This window comes from Lissotriton vulgaris, chromosome 9, assembly GCF_964263255.1.
Source record: "Lissotriton vulgaris chromosome 9, aLisVul1.2, whole genome shotgun sequence".
Taxonomy (NCBI): Eukaryota; Metazoa; Chordata; class Amphibia; order Caudata; family Salamandridae; genus Lissotriton; species Lissotriton vulgaris.
The window spans coordinates 517,323,873-517,342,462 of NC_141697.1; the positions used below are offsets into that span (position 1 = coordinate 517,323,873).

Below are 18,590 nucleotides of genomic sequence, written 5' to 3' on the forward strand. Positions count from 1 at the left end.
CTCCCTAGCCCCTTAGTGCAGCAGGTGCAGACATCATGATGGTGCAGCCTGTGCAGCAGAGCAGTCCTTTTCTCCAGAGTGAACTAAGGGGCGGGATACCAGGGGTGCGTTGAGGGGACCATGTGGTCACTAGCCAATGGGCTACTGGGTCCCCACCTCTCTAGTGATGAACTGTAATTTGTGGCATCTGGCAATCCCAGAGTGCCCCATTATTGCCCCCTTCAAGTTGGCACAACCCTTCTTCAGTCACCTGGAACAGGGTTGCCCCCACCCTATAGGTGTAGCTACCGTTTGGACACAAGGTTTCCTTCCTCTGCTCAGTTTCCGGATTTTCTGCAGTAACAAAGGGAATCCTGCTCTGCGATGTTGTCACAAGTGGCTCATCAAAGGCAGTTTTACCTTTGAAGCCTGCCTTTTGGGCTAACACCCAGAGTGGCTATCTTGGGAGAGGAGGTTACACCTAGCTCTGTGGCAACTGCTTTTGTTCCTGGTCAGGGTGTCGCTTACATGTCTCTCTAGGCAGTCAGAAACCTGTATAGGTGTTAGGGCATTTGTGAGGCCACTGTATAAGCTGGAATGCAGAGTGGCAACTTTGCATAAGTTGCTTAAATTTTAATAGTGACTTTAAATCTGGCCTGGGCATCAGGTCGGATTTAATGCCACAATTAATGTTACAGCTTACTCGACCTTATTAGGCAGTCCCATTCAGACGTTTGCCAGTCTGCGGTGCCAGCAGGTAACCCAGTGTTACACAATGGGGCTCCTAACATTTCCACAGCAAAACGACAATTTAGAAGTGTTGCTACTAAGACATATTGAAAACTGTGTCTACAGTATATAGACTCCCTACCAGGGCTTCATAGGCCTTCCTTAGGGGAGACAAATATATCCTTAAGGGAAGTGGTGGTGTTGCCTTTAGGTGTAACGTCAAAGTGGTAGTGTCAAACACTGCCCCTTCAAACTGTATTGGCAGGCTGGCGTCCAATTCAGTTCCGTCACATGCAGGGTGGCACAAACAGTGCTGCAGTCATGAGTGAACACTGCTTTACATGCTCTTGGTACTTGCCAAATCGGTGTATCCAATTTAAACAGATTAGTGTAGGGTTATAACACTGGCACCAAGGCTTGGTTAGTAGGCTCAGTGCACTATCAGTCTTGAAAAACTAGCAGCATCAGTCCAAAAATATGGGGGTGAACATGCAAAAAGAAGCATTTCCTTAAAAACACTATGTACTTTCTACTCCCTTGCCGAACACTGCCAAGGCATGAAGACGTTTAATCCCCCTCACCCACCTGCTGACCTGTGAGCCTACTCCTCACAGCAAAAGTATTACCACACATGTAGATCAGTTTTTTTTTAAAGGAACTTACCTGAAGCTGCCGGTTCCTGCGCTGCACCCCTATGTTCTTCCTGGTCCCAGCAGACAGTGGGACATTAGCACAGACTCCCTGTGCAATCCCTGCGCTGCTGTCATATGAGAACACTACGGGGATTGGCCTGAGTGGGCTGGTTTGACGCTCTGCTCTAGACAGGGAGTCTGTGCTATTTCTCCAACCCGCTAGTACAGTACAGCCTTGTTGGAGAAACCCAAGTGCACATGTGTGTTTGGCCGACCTAAGTGAGCGAGTTTAGTTTGCACGCCATCTTAAGTGCACAAACCAGCCCTCTCCCTCCCATGGCCCCGGCCTACACAAGCTGGCTCAGCCAGCAGGTGAAAAATAAAACTATGATAGAATATCGTTTTTTTCCCCGCCTGTTGGGTGACCCTCCTCCACAATGCAGAAGAGCTGCATCTGCCAAATTGTATCCCTATGTTTTTTCGATAATGCAGATGGAACAAGACATTCTGCCACAGGAAAATAATTTTAATGTCTGGCAATTTAGCAAGAACTTTTGATTTTACTAAAATTATATGTATATTCTACTTACTTATCGGGCCTTTCAGCAGCCCTCTACATCCACTGATCTATTGTAGTAACGTTTTTATTCTGTACATTACGGCATACAGCATGGGCTAACTGTTACCCACTTCAGCCATTGGCTAATTTCACTGTGAGGGAGGGCATTCGGCTCCTTCACAAGGAGCACACACATAAAATAAGTCCTCCAAGTGATGGAGCAATGAGCAGTCAATAGTTTTAATTGTTTCCCCATTGACGAGCACCCTGTGATTCCCTCAACAATAAAGTCAAATGGATGGCAGCCAACACCTGAACGATTGGATTTGCCAACGCACCTGTGCTTTATTAAACGCTGCAAACAACGCGGGTGGTATTACTTCCCATATTAATGGTACTTAAGGTCACCATGCGGGAACTCTAAGATAAACAAATGTGCAGCAATGGGCATTCAATTCGTTGAACCAACCATGCCACCAAAAGCACTGAAAATTAGCTGGAAAAACTGAACACACGGTAAAGCTGTGATGCACATGGCGACATTTATTTCATGGTACTACTCTTTGGGCAGTGCAAGGGATTCATTCACTATTGAGATTTGTAGTCCACGATAAAAGTAGCACGTTTAAAAAATAAAAATTAAAAAAATTATATACACACACACACAATGACAGGCCAGACCTGTGTGCGCAGGAGTCTGTTCAGTCCGGAATCTTAGGAATGCGCTGTTTATTGGTGTGCTCGAGCACGTTTTCGAGTGTTGCGCGAGCTCCATGACGCCCAGGTTGTGTACACACTAGGCGCCGCGCCCGGCCTCCATGTTAGGAAGTGGGCCTGACACCACAGCAGGGAATGAAGGGCCAGCGTGAGGCACAGACGCGCCAAGCGAGGCCGTTCCACAACTAGACATGCGACCGCGATTATATCTTCACTTTCAAACAAAACTAGTTTTCTGCAGTCATTTCCAAATTATTACTGAAGCGCTGGACAACTGTTTTTATGTCGACTGATTCAGGCGGGATACTCGTGCTATTTCATGCATTCGCTGTTCCCAAGTAACAGTGAAGCGCTCTACTGATAGAACTAATGCCTGTAACATCACATGCATAACTCTGCATTGTTATGCACATGGAGTTGTACATTTTTGGAACAAGATCTTTGTCCTCCTCGTCTTCAAAATAACGACCCCGTCAGCTGTATGTAAATGAAGGCTACGATGTTTTCCCCTAAACAACTTCTCCAAAGTGACACCTTAAAATATTTTAGAAAGTTTGCATCACCACTAGGCTATGTGCAAATCATAAGAATTTTGGATAGCCTATGAATTTCATAATGGCATTGTTAGAACAGGCAGTCCATTATCAGACTTTTGTTGTTGTTGCTAATTCAGATCCATTTTCCGCACACGCACATCCTTATACCTATGCATGCAGCATTCCCGAGTGCCCTCAACTTCGCTTTATTGTTAAACAAGCATTTACAATGCAATGGTCTCGGCAATATTATAGGAGGAGCTATTGGTATTGCTCATTATTTTTTTTATCTTTTTTGTATCCCTAAATAAATGGCATTGTCATTTCTATCGGCATTAGCTTTTTTTGCATATGTGATACCTATTGCATTAGCAGAGAGAGAGTGAGGTAGTGAGAGAGAGAGAGTGAGGTATTGAAATAGAGAGAGAGTGAGGTAGTGAGAGAGAGTGAGGTAGATAGAGAGTGAGGGAGTGAAAGAGTGAGGGAGGGAGAGGGATGTTGTGAGGTAGTGGTATAAGCATAGAGTGATGTAGTGAGAGAGAGAGAGGTAGTGAAAGAGAGTGAAAGTGAGTTATGTTATTCTAAACTTTTTAAGCGCACAGACACCCAGGGGTTTCATGGCGAGTTAGTGAGATAGAAAGAGTGAGGTAGTGAGATAGAGAGTGATTGAGGTAGTGAGTTAGAGAGAGAGAGTGAAGTTGTGAGCTAGAGGGTGAGGTAGTAAGAGAGTGAGGTAGTAAGAGAGTGAGGTAGTGATGTTTTGAGAGAGAGAAGTTGTGAGATAGTGAGGTAGTGAGATAGAGTGGTGTAGTGAGGTAGAGAGTTATGTAATGAGAGAGAGGTAGATAGAGTGAGGTAGTGAGAGACAGAGACTGAGGTAGTGAAAGAGTGAGGTAGAGGGATGTTCTGAGGTAGTGAGATAGAAACAGGGAGTGAGTTTGTGAGGTAGTGAGATAGAGAGAGAGTGAGGTAGTGAAAGAGAGTGAAAGTGACTTAGTGAGATAGAAAGAGAGAGAGAGTGAGGTAGTGAGATAGAGAGAGAGTGAAGTTGTGAGGTAGTGAGATAGAGTGAGTTAGTGAGGGAGTGATGTATTGAATTTTTGAGGGAGTGAGTCGTGATATACTGAGGTAGTGAGAGTGAGATTGAGATAGAAATAGAGTGAGCTAGTGAGATAGAGAGAGAGTGAGATAGAGAGTAAAGTTGTGAGGTAGTTGTGAGCCAAAAAGAGGGAGGGATAAAGCAGCCCTGGTTGTAATGCAGTGGTTGTAATGCATTCCTATATGAGCCACAGTATTGCCGCCTGATTGTCTGACTTTATATAAACTCTGCAGAAATAATCTGAAAACAAAGGGGAACTTATAGTAACGCATTCGTGGCTCAGTTTGTTCGTCACCAACAGACTGCTTTGTAGATAGATGACAGGGTTAAGGGACCTGTTGCACAGATCTAGTCTAGCTGCAGTAAGCTTCCGGGCACTGTACTGGGGAGGTATGTCCAGCGTTAATGGACTTGCTCTGGTACCACGTTTGAAACAACGTGAAGCAGCTCCGAGTGTTGATGTGCCTGTTGCGGGGTCGTCTTGTGACCTGCAGGTGACACGTGCCAGGTGTGGTGAAGAAGCTCAGCATGTACACTAACAATATAGTCTGGAGCACCAGCCAGTTAGGCTAGTAATCCCAGGATAAACGTAGACTCTGTTTATTTTGCCTACAGGTAAACAATGCAACAAAGAATGCAGCCTTCCATCTACACTGCATCCTCTTCCCCCTGCTGATAGAGCACCACACAGAAATGCTTAGACTAGAACGCTAAGTGGAATTTTGGACATGTTTTGAACATCTAGCTCACATTTTCTCAGCATGTATTCCAAACACAATGGAGTGGGAGGCGATCTCTGAGTTCAAGGATACTACGATCAATGAATTACCAATCTTTTGGAATCAGAACAGTAATCAATGGGATATTCTCGGGGTCAGTTGACCCAACATCTAGCTAACAGTTAATCTCATCCAAAAAGTTTAGACACGAACCTCAGAATTCCATTTGATAGCTTCCTCGCATGTACCTTAGCTTCATTTTATCTAAGTACCATGAACATCAGTTAGGCACCATCATCTGAGTGCTGCTTTTTGGGAAACAACCAATATCATAGTTGGTACCATTTTTCGTACATTAAACTGCAGCTTTGACTAGGTCTTTGTCCTGGAATCTGATTTTCATAAGGGGTTAATTCTCTTAGTCATGATATGCCTCAACACACTGCTCTGAACATATGCAGATTTATAAAATATTGCGAAAATAGATTTGATTTCTCAATCATTTGTGAACCTTGCCAGTCTGGTGCCTGTCCAGCTATGCCATTTGATTCCTGGACTTGCTTGGATATTCATATGTTTCAGGGGAATTGTTCCTATAATCTTCATTCCAGTGAGAATTCCCTCTAGTGATATATAGATCCCCCAAATCATTAGACTTTCATCCAGGTCTCTGGTGGTCAATACAAGAAGGGTGCTCCTAATTATAAGAAATGCTTCAGTTTCTACCCTCTTGGTCATTACCACTTTCCATACTCTGTCTACTCTACACCATAGGAGGTGAAATCGTCTCTTGCCACAAGACCTAGAAGTTTTCATACATGTGGATCGATTAAGTCGTAGGCATTACAAGTACTATATGATCCAAGACTTTTTCCCTTAAGTAATAAGCCTTACCAACTAGCATGCATTTTCCCTGCAGAAATGCATACCGACTAGCCTGTGTTTTGTTTCTGGTAGAAATAACGGGTCAAGCCTTGGAAACACAGAGTGTATGTCTGGACAACAGCAAAACAGGATTTCGTTAGTTGTGATCATTTCACACATTCTTTAAGTCGACTGGCTCAGAGAAAGGTACTATCTCTGTGGGGTTCCCAAGTACCGGTCACATTTCCTCTAGTCTTCCAAGGATTAGACTTGTGAAAACTTATTATTGAAGTCTCCTACAACGGTTAGCATACTCCGAGTATTTGAGAGCAGGATCTGTATGGAAGAGAGCTGGAATGTCAATCTTAGGATCTAATCAAGAAATTCTGGTGACAATGGGAGGTATACATGTTTGGAAGCGTAAAGGGCAGATCCTACCATGAGCTTGTCACCTATTGACCCGCTTGATCTTGTGACGCCTAATCAATTGGCAAGAGAAGTGATTTTGTAAAAAAACGTAGCCACGCCCCTTAATCCACTTACGACCCGTGTGTGTTTCTAGAAAGTCACAAATACCTAAGAGATAGTGCTATGAGGTATGGTTTAGGTCGTCAAAGATAGTGAAAATTCCTCCTCTTAGTGTTGTCTCCTGGTTATTTACATTTCAGGTAGGGGCATTAGATCTGGGCACCCTCCCCTGTTCCAGCAGTAACTACCTAGCACTCCAGCGAACCCATCAACCAAGAGTGTGAGGTTTGTCATTTTGAGCTTGAAGCTTAGTAAACCTTGCGTGGATGGAAAATTTACCACCGGCCCTGTACTCACCTGGTTTTGACTATATTTTTGCAACCAAATGACACAAAATTGATATTTTGACCTCACTTCGGAACACTTTTGTAGGTTCCACTGCCCTATCTTGCAAGATCTCCTGTAATGCGCTAGTTCACAGTTTTGAGTCATTTTCAAGAGCTGTAAATGACACGTCTTACTATTGCCGCAAGTATTTAAAGCATTTAATTTATGTGCCTTGGAAGGATGAAAGGCCGAGTTGATTATGCCATCTGCAAATCCCAACAACTGTCAATAGCAAGTGCTTAATTTGTGTAATCACTTCTCAGTGTTGGCAACTACTTTCTTGAACGTGTTTAGTTGAGAGCAGCTAGCATGACATTACTCCAAGGGGGGGGCAGAGCAGGACGACGGAGCTGCGGGCGGAGGGAAGGGGGGGCAGAGCAGGACGACGGAGCTGCGGGCGGAGGGAAGGGGGGGGCAGAGCAGGACGACGGAGCTGCGGAGGGAAGGGGGGCAGAGCAGGACGACGGAGCTGCGGGGGGAGGGAAGGGGGGGCAGAGCAGGACGACGGAGCTGCGGGCGGAGGGAAGGGGGGGGGGCAGAGCAGGACGACGGAGCTGCGGGCGGAGGGAAGGGGGGGCAGAGCAGGACGACGGAGCTGCGGGCAGAGTGAGGGGGGGGGGCAGAGCAGGACGAAGGAGCTGCGGGCGGAGGGAGGGGGGGAGCGGGACCGGGGCGAAGAAGGGCTGCGGGCGGAGTGATGGGGGAGGGGGAGGGGGGCAGAGCTGGACGGAGCTGCGTGCGGAGGGAAGGACAGAGCTGGACTGTGAAAACTTATTATTGAAGTCTCCTACAACGGTTAGCATACTCCGAGTATTTGAGAGCAGGATCTGTATGGAAGAGAGCTGGAATGTCAATCTTAGGATCTAATCAAGAAATTCTGGTGACAATGGGAGGTATACATGTTTGGAAGCGTAAAGGGCAGATCCTACCATAAGCTTGTCACCTATTGACCCGCTTGATCTTGTGACGCCTAATCAATTGGCAAGAGAAGTGATTTTGTAAAAAAACGTAGCCACGCCCCTTAATCCACTTACGACCCGTGTGTGTTTCTAGAAAGTCACAAATACCTAAGAGATAGTGCTATGAGGTATGGTTTAGGTTGTCAAAGATAGTGAAAATTCCTCCTCTTAGTGTTGTCTCCTGGTTATTTACATTTCAGGTAGGGGCATTAGATCTGGGCACCCTCCCCTGTTCCGGCAGTAACTACCTAGCACTCCAGCGAACCCATCAACCAAGAGTGTGAGGTTTGTCATTTTGAGCTTGAAGCTTAGTAAACCTTGCGTGGATGGAAAATTTACCACCGGCCCTGTACTCACCTGGTTTTGACAATATTTTTGCAACCAAATGAAACAAAATTGATATTTTGACCTCACTTCGGAACACTTTTGTAGGTTCCACTGCCCTATCTTGCAAGATCTCCTTACTTTTATGTAATGCGCTAGTTCACAGTTTTGAGTCATTTTCAAGAGCTGTAAATGACACGTCTTACTATTGCCGCAAGTATTTAAAGCAGTTAATTTATGTGCCTTGGAAGGATGAAAGGCCGAGTTGATTATGCCATCTGCAAATCCCAACAACTGTCAATAGCAAGTGCTTAATTTGTGTAATCACTTCTCAGTGTTGGCAACTACTTTCTTGAACGTGTTTAGTTGAGAGCAGCTAGCATGACATTACTCCAAGGGGGGGGCAGAGCAGGACGACGGAGCTGCGGAGGGAAGGGGGGGCAGAGCAGGACGACGGAGCTGCGGGCGGAGGGAAGGGGGGCAGAGCAGGACGACGGAGCTGCGGGGGGAGGGAAGGGGGGGCAGAGCAGGACGACGGAGCTGCGGGCGGAGGGAAGGGGGGGGGCAGAGCAGGACGACGGAGCTGCGGGCGGAGGGAAGGGGGGGGCAGAGCAGGACGACGGAGCTGCGGGCGGAGGGAAGGGGGGGGCAGAGCAGGACGACGACATTTCTTTTTTTTTCTTTAAATCACAAATAAATGGCATTGTCATTTACATTGCCAATACACAGCACTCTGCACTCAACAGCACACAGCACTCAACAGCACACAGCACTCTGCACCTGCACTCACTGCTCTGCACCCTGTTGTGGTCCTCCCAGTCTAAAAGGGGCAGCGTCAAAATGTCCCAGTATGGATGAGAGCGTGTGAAAGAAATCAGGGGTATCCACATTAGGGACATACACATTCACTGGTAGTACACAGTGGTCAGCCAAATGACCAGCAAGGACAACATAACGGACCTCCTTATCAATGAAGTTATTGATAAGGCTGGAGGGGATGCTTTTATGAATGTACACCCCTCACCCCTGTGAATAAGTACTGTAGCTAGAAAAATATCTGTGAGATCCCAAGGTTTTTGTAAATCCGGGGGAGTCCTGTGGAGGGAGCTGTGTCTCCTGCAAGAAAGTAATTTTTGACCGATGTCTATTGAGATAAGCCAATACTTGCTTGCTTTTGCGGTGTTTATTTAAGCCTCTGACGTTCCAAGCCAGAAATGTTATCTCAGCAAAAGAAGATCGCCCTTTTGAAGTCACAGTTGTAATGGAATATGTATGATTTGCATAATAAAACAGCGAGAGTAATTCATTCCAGGCATTTGTTAAGTGCAAAAACAAAAGACAACAACAATCTACAAGTAAAATGAATACCAAACTGCTAGGTAGATCCCGAATAAACCAACAAGCAAATAAAAAACACACAAATTATGGTATGGTATTCACAAGAGTGGACAACTCTACGAAACGGAGCCCACAAGAATAAACATCTGATGTGATACATTATATGGCTACAGGCATATGTGTGATTGTCCTGTCTAAGACATTACTGTGAAGGTGAGTGTAAGAGACTGCTCAGCAGATGATCATCCAAGAATAACACTATTTAGAAACGGAGTACAAGCATCTCAGCCAGGGGGAAAAGGCCCACACTCTGCAAGTCCTGCAAATCTGCCAAGACACGATATGGAGTGGATAGCGGCGACCGGGCACTGCTAGATGGAAGGTCCTTACAGAAGGAAAGTTATTCAGCTGGGGAATCAAAGAACCTATCCTTTAAGTCTACATCCACCCAGAGCCAAGCAGGGTATAACATACCATATTTGAAGCCTTTTGTGCACAGGAGAGGTTTGACATCTTGATATAAGGATCTGGCAGATACTGTAATGGGCCCCACTCGTGAGCAAGACGGAGCACTGTATCACTGGCCCCAAAGTTCAACAGGCAGACTTTCGTTCTTAGCAGCAACTGCTTTGAGAAGTCATTCCACCTTATCCAGACATTTATTAAGGAAGGTAGTGCTATCCTCCAGGCCTGCGATACGCTCCTCCGCCCCATAAAGTGAGTGCTGTGATGTTCAATTCCTTCTCCCATGCGATCTAGGCGGCTGGTTAATGTTTTGAAATAGCATCTGTTGAGTAGAATCCAGCCCGCAACTCTGCCATGATGGCATTTGTCCTTGTTAATTGCTTCACAGCTCCATGATCAGACACTTGCTCCTAGGAGTCTTACATGATCTTCGCTTTATCAGACTGTTTGTCTCTCTCAAATGGGAGCTTACATTGTTTAGGATCCCCCCTCCCCATGGTGGCAATAGGGGATGATTAGCAGAGGCTTTTGCAGAGGAGGAGGTGTACAGGCCCAGTTCGAGGCACTGGATTGAAGCGCCCCACACACAGCAGTTCATCGTGGTCAAAAAAGGGGCACCACGAAGGCACTGGCTGGCAAAGTGCGTTAGAGTGGGAGTGATCCAGCACGTGTGGCGCATTGTCCCCCAAGGAGCCTCTGATGCAGTTCAGGAATGTAGGTACGTGGACCAGGGAGACGGGTCTGGTAGGCAGAGGTTTGTTTTATTGTCCGGCTCCCAGGTGATGCAGGGGTTTTAATGTGTGGAAGCTGGGCCAGTATGCTCCCAATAAGCAGGGCCCAGAGTAGCGAGTACGATGTGGCTAGAAGCGCTCCAGCACAGCTGGGGGCTCACCCCCCCCCCCCCCACCGCGCCCCCAGAGGGGAAACAGCAATGCCCAGCGCAGGGTATCCAGACCCCCGAGAGAAGCAGGGGTCTTAGGGCGGTAGCACACTAGAGCTGCAGGTAACGCACAGGCAGCAAGTGGTGGCCCGACCAAGGCCGCAGGATAATATAGCCTGGGATCTCCTAAAGGTATGGAGAAACTCACCCGCAGCCCTGAACTTGAACCCCCGTCGCACCCTACTACAGGGCGAAGGATGTCTCTGACGGGGGGGAAACCTCACTGTGTCTCCTCGCTGCACGGTCGCTAATGGAAAGCCATGGCGCCACCCAGCCCAGTCTCAGCTAGGCCACCCCGGAAGCGAGGCTGGTCAGTGTTCGGTCTCAGCAGCGCTGGATCAGGAGCCCAAAAACACAGACAACATCAAGGACCACCTACCTGATGCGATTTGTGATGCAGTGGCAGGCCCAGCAGGGCTCGACAGCCCAATCCTCAGGTTCACCCGGGCTCCTGTTGCTGCTGGACCTCCGAGGAAGGCCGGGTCGGCTTCGCGCATCAGGATGCGGCTGTCTCCGCTCACTAAATCAAACAAGCGGGGGGAGGAAGGGGTGGGGGCCGAGAGCTGCAGCAGAGGGAGGGGGGAGGGGGAAGAGGCGAGAGCACAACGGAGGAGGGCAGAGGGAGGGGGGAGGCGAGCGGATTCGAGCAGCTGCTAAAAGCAGCAGGGAAGGGAGGCGAGCAACTACGAAAACACGACCACGTCTCTCCGAGGCAAGGAGACAATGCCTCGGAGAAACGCACGGCCATTTTCGGATTCGGGGGCGTGTTTTTGCGCCCTGAGTGACAGACGACGTCACAGGGCTAAAGAATGCAAAAAATCACGCCCCCGAATCCGAAAAAGACGGAGCTTCTTTGGATGGACGGCACTCTCCTTCAATGGCTGGCCTCCTTTTAGGAAGCCAGCCAATGGAGAACGAGCAAAAAGAGGGCGGGATAAATGCAGCACTCTAAGAATCATTAGATCTCCGACATCCGGTTTCTGCCTTACGGCAGAACCGATAGCCCTCGACCTAAAAACTATAACCTCCCTATCTCATTGCAGGGATCAAAACCCCGATAATTAATTTGGTGATGATCAAGCAAAAGCCTCATTCGAGGATTCTAGAGACTTGTCCCATCCTCAAGTTTTCAACCATGCCGCCCCACCTATGTAAATCATTCACGTTTCCTCCTGTCAACATCACCTATATCTTACACCCCCTACCAGTTCACCATTAACCCCCCCCCAGCCCCATGTTTTTTTTTATTTCCTTTTTATTGCCGTTTCGAAATCGTAAACCACACAGTCATTCACAGTATTGTTTGGCATAGCAACCAAGTAACGAGTGGAAACAAGCATTGGTAAAGACAAAAGGTCTGTATAGGCCACCAGCTTTTTGTGATTGTTTGTTTCGTCTTGTCATGGTTTTTGAAAAACGTTACTATTGGGAAAGTTGCTGGGCATTCGTCATAATAAAAACAAAAAAGAACACTAAAAACTAAAATACTACTTCAGCATCTAACGGCATATTGCCATTGTAGTCCCTGGCACTTATTGCATATGCTTGTGTTCATTGTGAAAGGGTAGAATGTGGGCACTCTCAGAGAAGTCAGCCAATGGCTGAATTGGGTTAACCTGTTGCCCCATTCGGTGTGCTGTAGGGATATTGTGGAGTTTTGAAAACTGCCACTTTCATCGCAAGAGTAAGCCAAAACTTCCAAGGCCTGTTTAGAAGTTACTAAAACCATAACAAAATGTTCTATGCCATTTGTTTTGCACAGTATTGGTGAATGGTTGCAAGTTTCTAGTCCGTTTTACAGGAATGAGCCTTCATTAACAACCACAAGTCTTCAAAAGCAGCAGGTACAGTACAGGGACGGCATGGGTGTCAAAATAAGGCAAGTCATTTGTTATTTAAAGTGAATTCTATGATGAGGGCATTTTCATCCTTACATATCTACACATCCTTTAACAGAGTTAAGCCCTCTAGTATTGGCTCTATCCAAACTTTACTTGTGAGAAGCCAGACACATTTATAACGAAGTGCTTGTCTGAAAAGGTTTTCCTGTACAAACGTTAAGAAACATGGTCCGGCTGCTATAATATGCATAGGGCAAATGTATGCGACCAAATCAAGTGACCACTATCCAATGAATTATCCGGGGTGTTTGCTTTCTAGGAACGTTCAGTGCTGCAAAGCTTTCAATGAAATCGTGAGAATATGAAAATATTTTCCTTGAATTTTTAACAAAGTCAGCCACATATTTTTTGAAAAATTTTGACTTTTTTGGTTACCTATATGCAGGGCCACTGAAGTTACAAGATTTTGCGGCTGCAGCTTTTTCCACTTAATTATGGGTATGCATCATTTGCCACATAATCCATCAACTGTTGCTTAATCTGCAGACTTTATTTTTTGTTGTTGTAAGTTTTTGCTTAAAAGTTTCAAAAGTTACTAAAAAAAGGTGGCAACGTGTTTTCCTGCACAGTGAAAGGCCCTTTGCAAAAGTTACTAGCCATCTTTCAGTTGCTATTGCTGCATTTTGCTATGATAAAGGTACTAATGAGGTGAAATCTTTGGCCAGACGGTGTTAACACAAGTAAAAATGAGAAAATAATGAAGTAATGCTATTACAAAATCTAATCCACTTTGCCGCATAATTTGCCATATAATTTGGTCCCCCTCTGCGGCATATGTATATAGCAAAGTTAAATTTCAGAGGAGACTGTTTCAAAATTACTTCAACATACATTTGAAAAAAAAAGTGGCAGGATGTACTGTTCCATAATAAAGTAGTAGCAACAAATATTTGTATAATGAAAATAAATTGTCTTGGATAATGTTAAACCCTTCCAATTTTAACTGTGAAATGTATTCCCATTGTGACATATCTACTTGCTATAATCAGTAACTTGCTCCAGTGTTATCAAAAAGCCACAGCAGCACGCAATACTTTAAAATATGACAAACATTTTATTATTCATGTCATTTTAACTCATCATAGATTAAACATACATTCAAATGAATTGCCTTTACAGAAACATCCAAGTAATACACATGACAAACTGTGCATAAATAGGCAACAATTTGTTTTAGTTTTTAGCGTGAAGTACGGTACACCTTGGGCCAAATGCAGCATGGATAACAACATTAATAAATAAGAAATAATGTGAAAACAGAAGTGTTAAAAAAAACTACAATTTGTTTAACAATCAGCCACTCATCAGGACATATATATTCTCTTAATCAAAATTAGCAAAACAAATCAAATACTCAGAAAGGTCACACATGTACTCTCCTTTGTTAGCCACTGTAGATCTGAAGAATCCTTGAGGGGGAATATTCTCAATTCAAAGGTGCTCTAAAACATGGAAAAAACAATGTGCGTGTATAAGTCCAGGTACAAGACACTTTAAAACAAATCAATAACACGATGTATTCGATTTTTTGCATAAAAAGCATACACAGTAAAAAACAATGCATGATCAGAAGCTGAAAACTAAAGCCTTACTATCATTTCATTCAAATTACTACAAAAAAATTCATATAACAATAGATTTTCTACATTTTATTAAACTTTTTAAATAGGATGCAATGGATCTCGTAAAACACGTCTAAAAAATGCAGACTACCCCGGACCTGGTGAGCCAACTCCTGACACCTAAGGATACCCATTCACCCAAAGCCCCTTGGGATCCAGACCGACTGTGTCCCTAAGTCCCCTAGCACCTCTACTCACCTGGGCAGCTGTGGGTTTTCTTTGTCTGGCTCCCTGGCATGCAGCCTTTCTTCTAAATCACCCCCCCCCCACCCCCCACCCCCCAGTGATTTGCATTAGGCGCTCAATGCTGTTATGACACTCTGCACCCGGCAGGCCCCTGTGTGTGTAAGCTTGGTGCTGCCTCCCCTGTACTTCACTCCAGGAGATCGACCCCGGACATCACTTTACTCACCTGTAAGCAGCGCAACTTCGATTATCTCCCCCCCCCCCTCCCCCGCTTCTCCATTAATTAACATTAGCCGCCTGACTCCAAATTTGACCTTTGCACCCGGCAGCCCTTATGCCACTGCTGGTGTAGTCCTGGTGACAATTTGAACCTTGCCTGGTGTGGACCCCAGAACCGTGAGACTGAATCTGTAAGTAGAGTACTTACCTGCAAAATTGCATTCTTGTTTTCCTCCACAGGTTAACATTTCAAAGCCTGAAAATTGCACTGTGTCCACCTTTTAAAGTGTAAAGTATTTTTCCTGAAAAACGTAATTACATTTTGCGTACATCTAGGTCTTACAATAAAAACTTGAAGGAAGCGTATTTTTCGGTCTCACCTAGGCAGCACATGCGCGGTCTCTTCCGAGACATGCTGTTCCTAGAATATGGGCTATAAGCACCGCCCATGCTTTTCATATGGTTCCTCTCACTGTCCTTTGCAAACGCAGAATTTTGATTGGTGAATAGGCTTAGTAATCCCTCCTTATGGACTTTGCTATCCTCCCATGAGGAGTGCCCCTGTTAAATTTACTCCTACTCTTTAGGTTTCTTCTGAAACTTTGAAATCATTTTTTTTTGCCTGCCTCTGCTCATGTTAATGGTTTGGTTTACTTCCTGTGTGAAACGTTTGCAGCCGCTTCATTTTTCTGCTTCGCCCATTGCTTAAATTTCCCTGTGCCGCCATGCATACCACTCAACCCTCCGACAATGCTTGCCGGCCGCCCCACCACCCCTCAGAGGTCACTGCTCGTGTCAGTGCTTCTTCAGCTTTGGCGCTCGCTGTACAGCCCGCCCGTCACTGCTTAAAAGGCAGCAAGATCATTTGCATCTGTTTCTTCCTGAGCCGCAGAGACGTGGCGTTCCTCCTGCGCCGTGGCTTGTTTAAGATTATGCCTGACAACAGGGGATGAATTTGTTTAGCAGAATGCTGATTATTGTTCATCTGGTAATAATATAAAATGCATTATGTGGTTTGCTGTTTTAACCTACTGAGACAAAAGATGCCTAGAAACATAGGTACTCAGTGAGTTGCAAGGCTTTAAAATGCACTCACTGTCTACAGTAGCATTGTGACGCATTGTAAAACTATGTGTTTTAGTAGTGTGTAGGCTTAGGACCGATGTGCCTACGCCATACCACAGCGATTTTATGTTGTGTAGGTAGGGAATACAATCTGACAGACGATTAGGTTTTTCCCCCCACGAAGGGAGTGGCACTAGTTGCTGCCAAGGGACGCTCCACCATTTAACGTTTCCCTGGTTGTCTAGTCGCAGAGGCCACAGAATCGCATAATTCCAGCATCAGTTTAGTATGACCATAGCCTAGCTTGTTGCCTCTCTATTATGTGGCACAGTATCCACCGACTTGACCGGGAACTGCATGGTTCTTCAAATTGGGACATGCTGCTGCCAGTAACACCATCTGCACAGAATAGCGATCAGAGCGACCGAGCATTTTGAGCTGCTGTGCATCAACAGCCGACTAAGTGTTTGAGTGCTTTGGGAGCATATTCTCCCATTGCCCTGAACGTCACTGCTGAGGCACAGCAGACACTAATGGTCGTGGTGGAGATGGCTAAAGTGAGAGAAACTGGTTATATGTCACAGGCACCGTAGTTATCAGTGTCTTTGATGCATTACATAAACATTGGCTTATGAAGTTTTTTCTTTTTAAAAATGTTCTTCCCCTCCTATTAAGATTAGTCATAGCCTTTGCTTTACTTTGTGTATGGGCAAATAAATTAACCCCTCCCATGCTCGTGACGGAACTGTTCCGTCACGAGCCTCCGGTGGGCTGTGCTGGTGACGTAACGGTTCCGTCACGGCCCACTCGCCGCGTTCTATTGAGCGGGCGGGGCCGTGGCGGAACACAAGCACAGCTCACCGCGTGCCGTGACGGAGCGGTTCCGTCACGAGCACGGACCGCCGCGCGGCCCCCCCCAGCCCCTTAGCACTGCGGCGGAATAGCCGCCGCAGTGAAGGGGTTAAGCAACATCTTTAAGTTACTTGCTGCACATAAATAATTGTAACTGTATTCTTACTGATGGTACGGTCATTATTGTTCCTTTGTCAGTCATTATAATTTTGCTTTCCTTTCCACTTAGAAATCGCGACGGGAGAAAAATAGAAGTACAGCGACGCATTGCACAGCATCTCTAGCCCTAGTAAGGTTTTTTTTATTTTATTTCTACATGGATGTTCCATCTCCGTTCTTACTTCCAAGCTACTTTGGTAGCTCTCATAAGGTCCGTTTACACTTTAAGAACTGAGATGCTCTTGCTTAATCCAGGTATCTCTATCCTTTTCTTTATTAAGAGCTAATTATGTTTAATGAATATCATCGCGAGCTACAGTTATTACTGATGTAATCTTGTCTGATATGCAGACTATTACAATAGTGGCCTTCATATGCAATATCGCAATTAGTAAACCACCTCAGTGCAACAGACAGGGTTGCCATCAGTAATATAAAAAAGCTTGACATTGCTAATACTTAGTCATAACTGTTGAAAACATTTTCATTACAATGCCAATAGCTCAAACTCTAAAAAGACCTCTTGCATTGCAAATGCTCGTTCTAAAATTGGTGTGGATCTCCTTTCTGAGTCGTGTCTCATTTATGATCAATGTGTGTATATAACAAAAGTACTCCATTTGTGATACTGTGGTCAAGCATCCTTAGGCCCAACACAGAGGAGTGTGCAACTTTTTTTTTTTTTACACACAGCGATTAATAAATGAGACGACTAAAAGGAGATCCACACCAGTTTTAGACAAGCATTTACAATGCAACGGTCTCGCCTTTGCAAAAGTTAGAGCTATTGGCATTGTAAATGACAATTTTTTTTTAGGTGTTGGTTTTGAATACAGATAAATAAATGGCATTGTCATTTACCATGCCAATAGCTTAATCTCTCGCAAATGCCACACACACAGACACACAGCCCCACACACACACACACAGCCCCCCACACACACACACACAGCCCCACACACTATATGCGGAGTCAAGCATAGGTAAATGTATATTTACACAAACCCTCCACCCCAAAATAAAAAATAAAAAAAAATTCTCAACGCCCAATCCTGCATCGCTAAACCAACATAAGCGATTCTAGAATGTTCCTAGAAAGTGTTATTAGGTTTGCTTGGGTTTTGAGAGATTAGGCAGGACCAACTAAAGAAGCAGGGTTGACTAAATTATACAGCAGGACTTATGTGGCTTAATGCAGCACAATTTGTAATATTACACAACTGCCATATTTACAAATGGTAACAGTCTGGGCAAAGATTTCCCCATATTGGCACCAGCCTAACACCCAAACACAGCACTAAGCACTTGGAAGACAACTTGTCAACCTTTGGGAAGGTCCTTCCACTACGTGTGGACTCTTATTACGGGTTTTAGTAACTTGTGATACATTTGAGATAGAAAGTATTTATTGTTAAACTCTTGAGATGGATTTTGTGGCCAATGCGGTATATCAATAGTTTTATGCATAAAACCCGGTAGTTTCAGATCGGCACAATTCCAGAGGTCTTTAGCGTTAGGGCATTTTTCGCCAGGCGGCTCATAATGGTAAAGTTTCAATACTGGTGCCAGGTTGCATTTGAAGTTAAGGGGTGTTTAGGGCTAAAAATAAATTTTAAAAAAGTAAGTTTCAACTTCAAACGGATTTACAGCACAACAGGCAGGAGCAGTGCAAGCTTCCCCAACACAAAAGGGTACAGCTGGTGCAGAAGTAGTGTTCCTCACACAAAATTACTACGATGTTTAGGGACAGCAACACAAGCTTACCTCACAGAAAGAACATGAGCAGGAGAAAGTCCAGCCTACGGGCATGGCCTGCTATGGAGGCCTGATTCAAACGGTGCTGGAAGTGTGAGGGCAACATGGGCCTCCGT

At 45.3% G+C, this 18,590-nt stretch overlaps 1 long non-coding RNA gene across 1 annotated transcript in view; it reads right to left on the bottom strand.

Moving 5' to 3' along the window:
* Nucleotides 1–13,650: 13,650 nt before the first annotated feature.
* The window catches only part of LOC147690350 (uncharacterized), a 41,060-nt gene continuing 36,120 nt past the window's right edge, over nucleotides 13,651–18,590 (bottom strand). The window contains exon 2 of the long non-coding RNA XR_015299788.1: nucleotides 13,651–14,058. This is a non-coding gene — a long non-coding RNA (uncharacterized LOC147690350). The remainder of the gene's footprint in view (nucleotides 14,059–18,590) is intronic.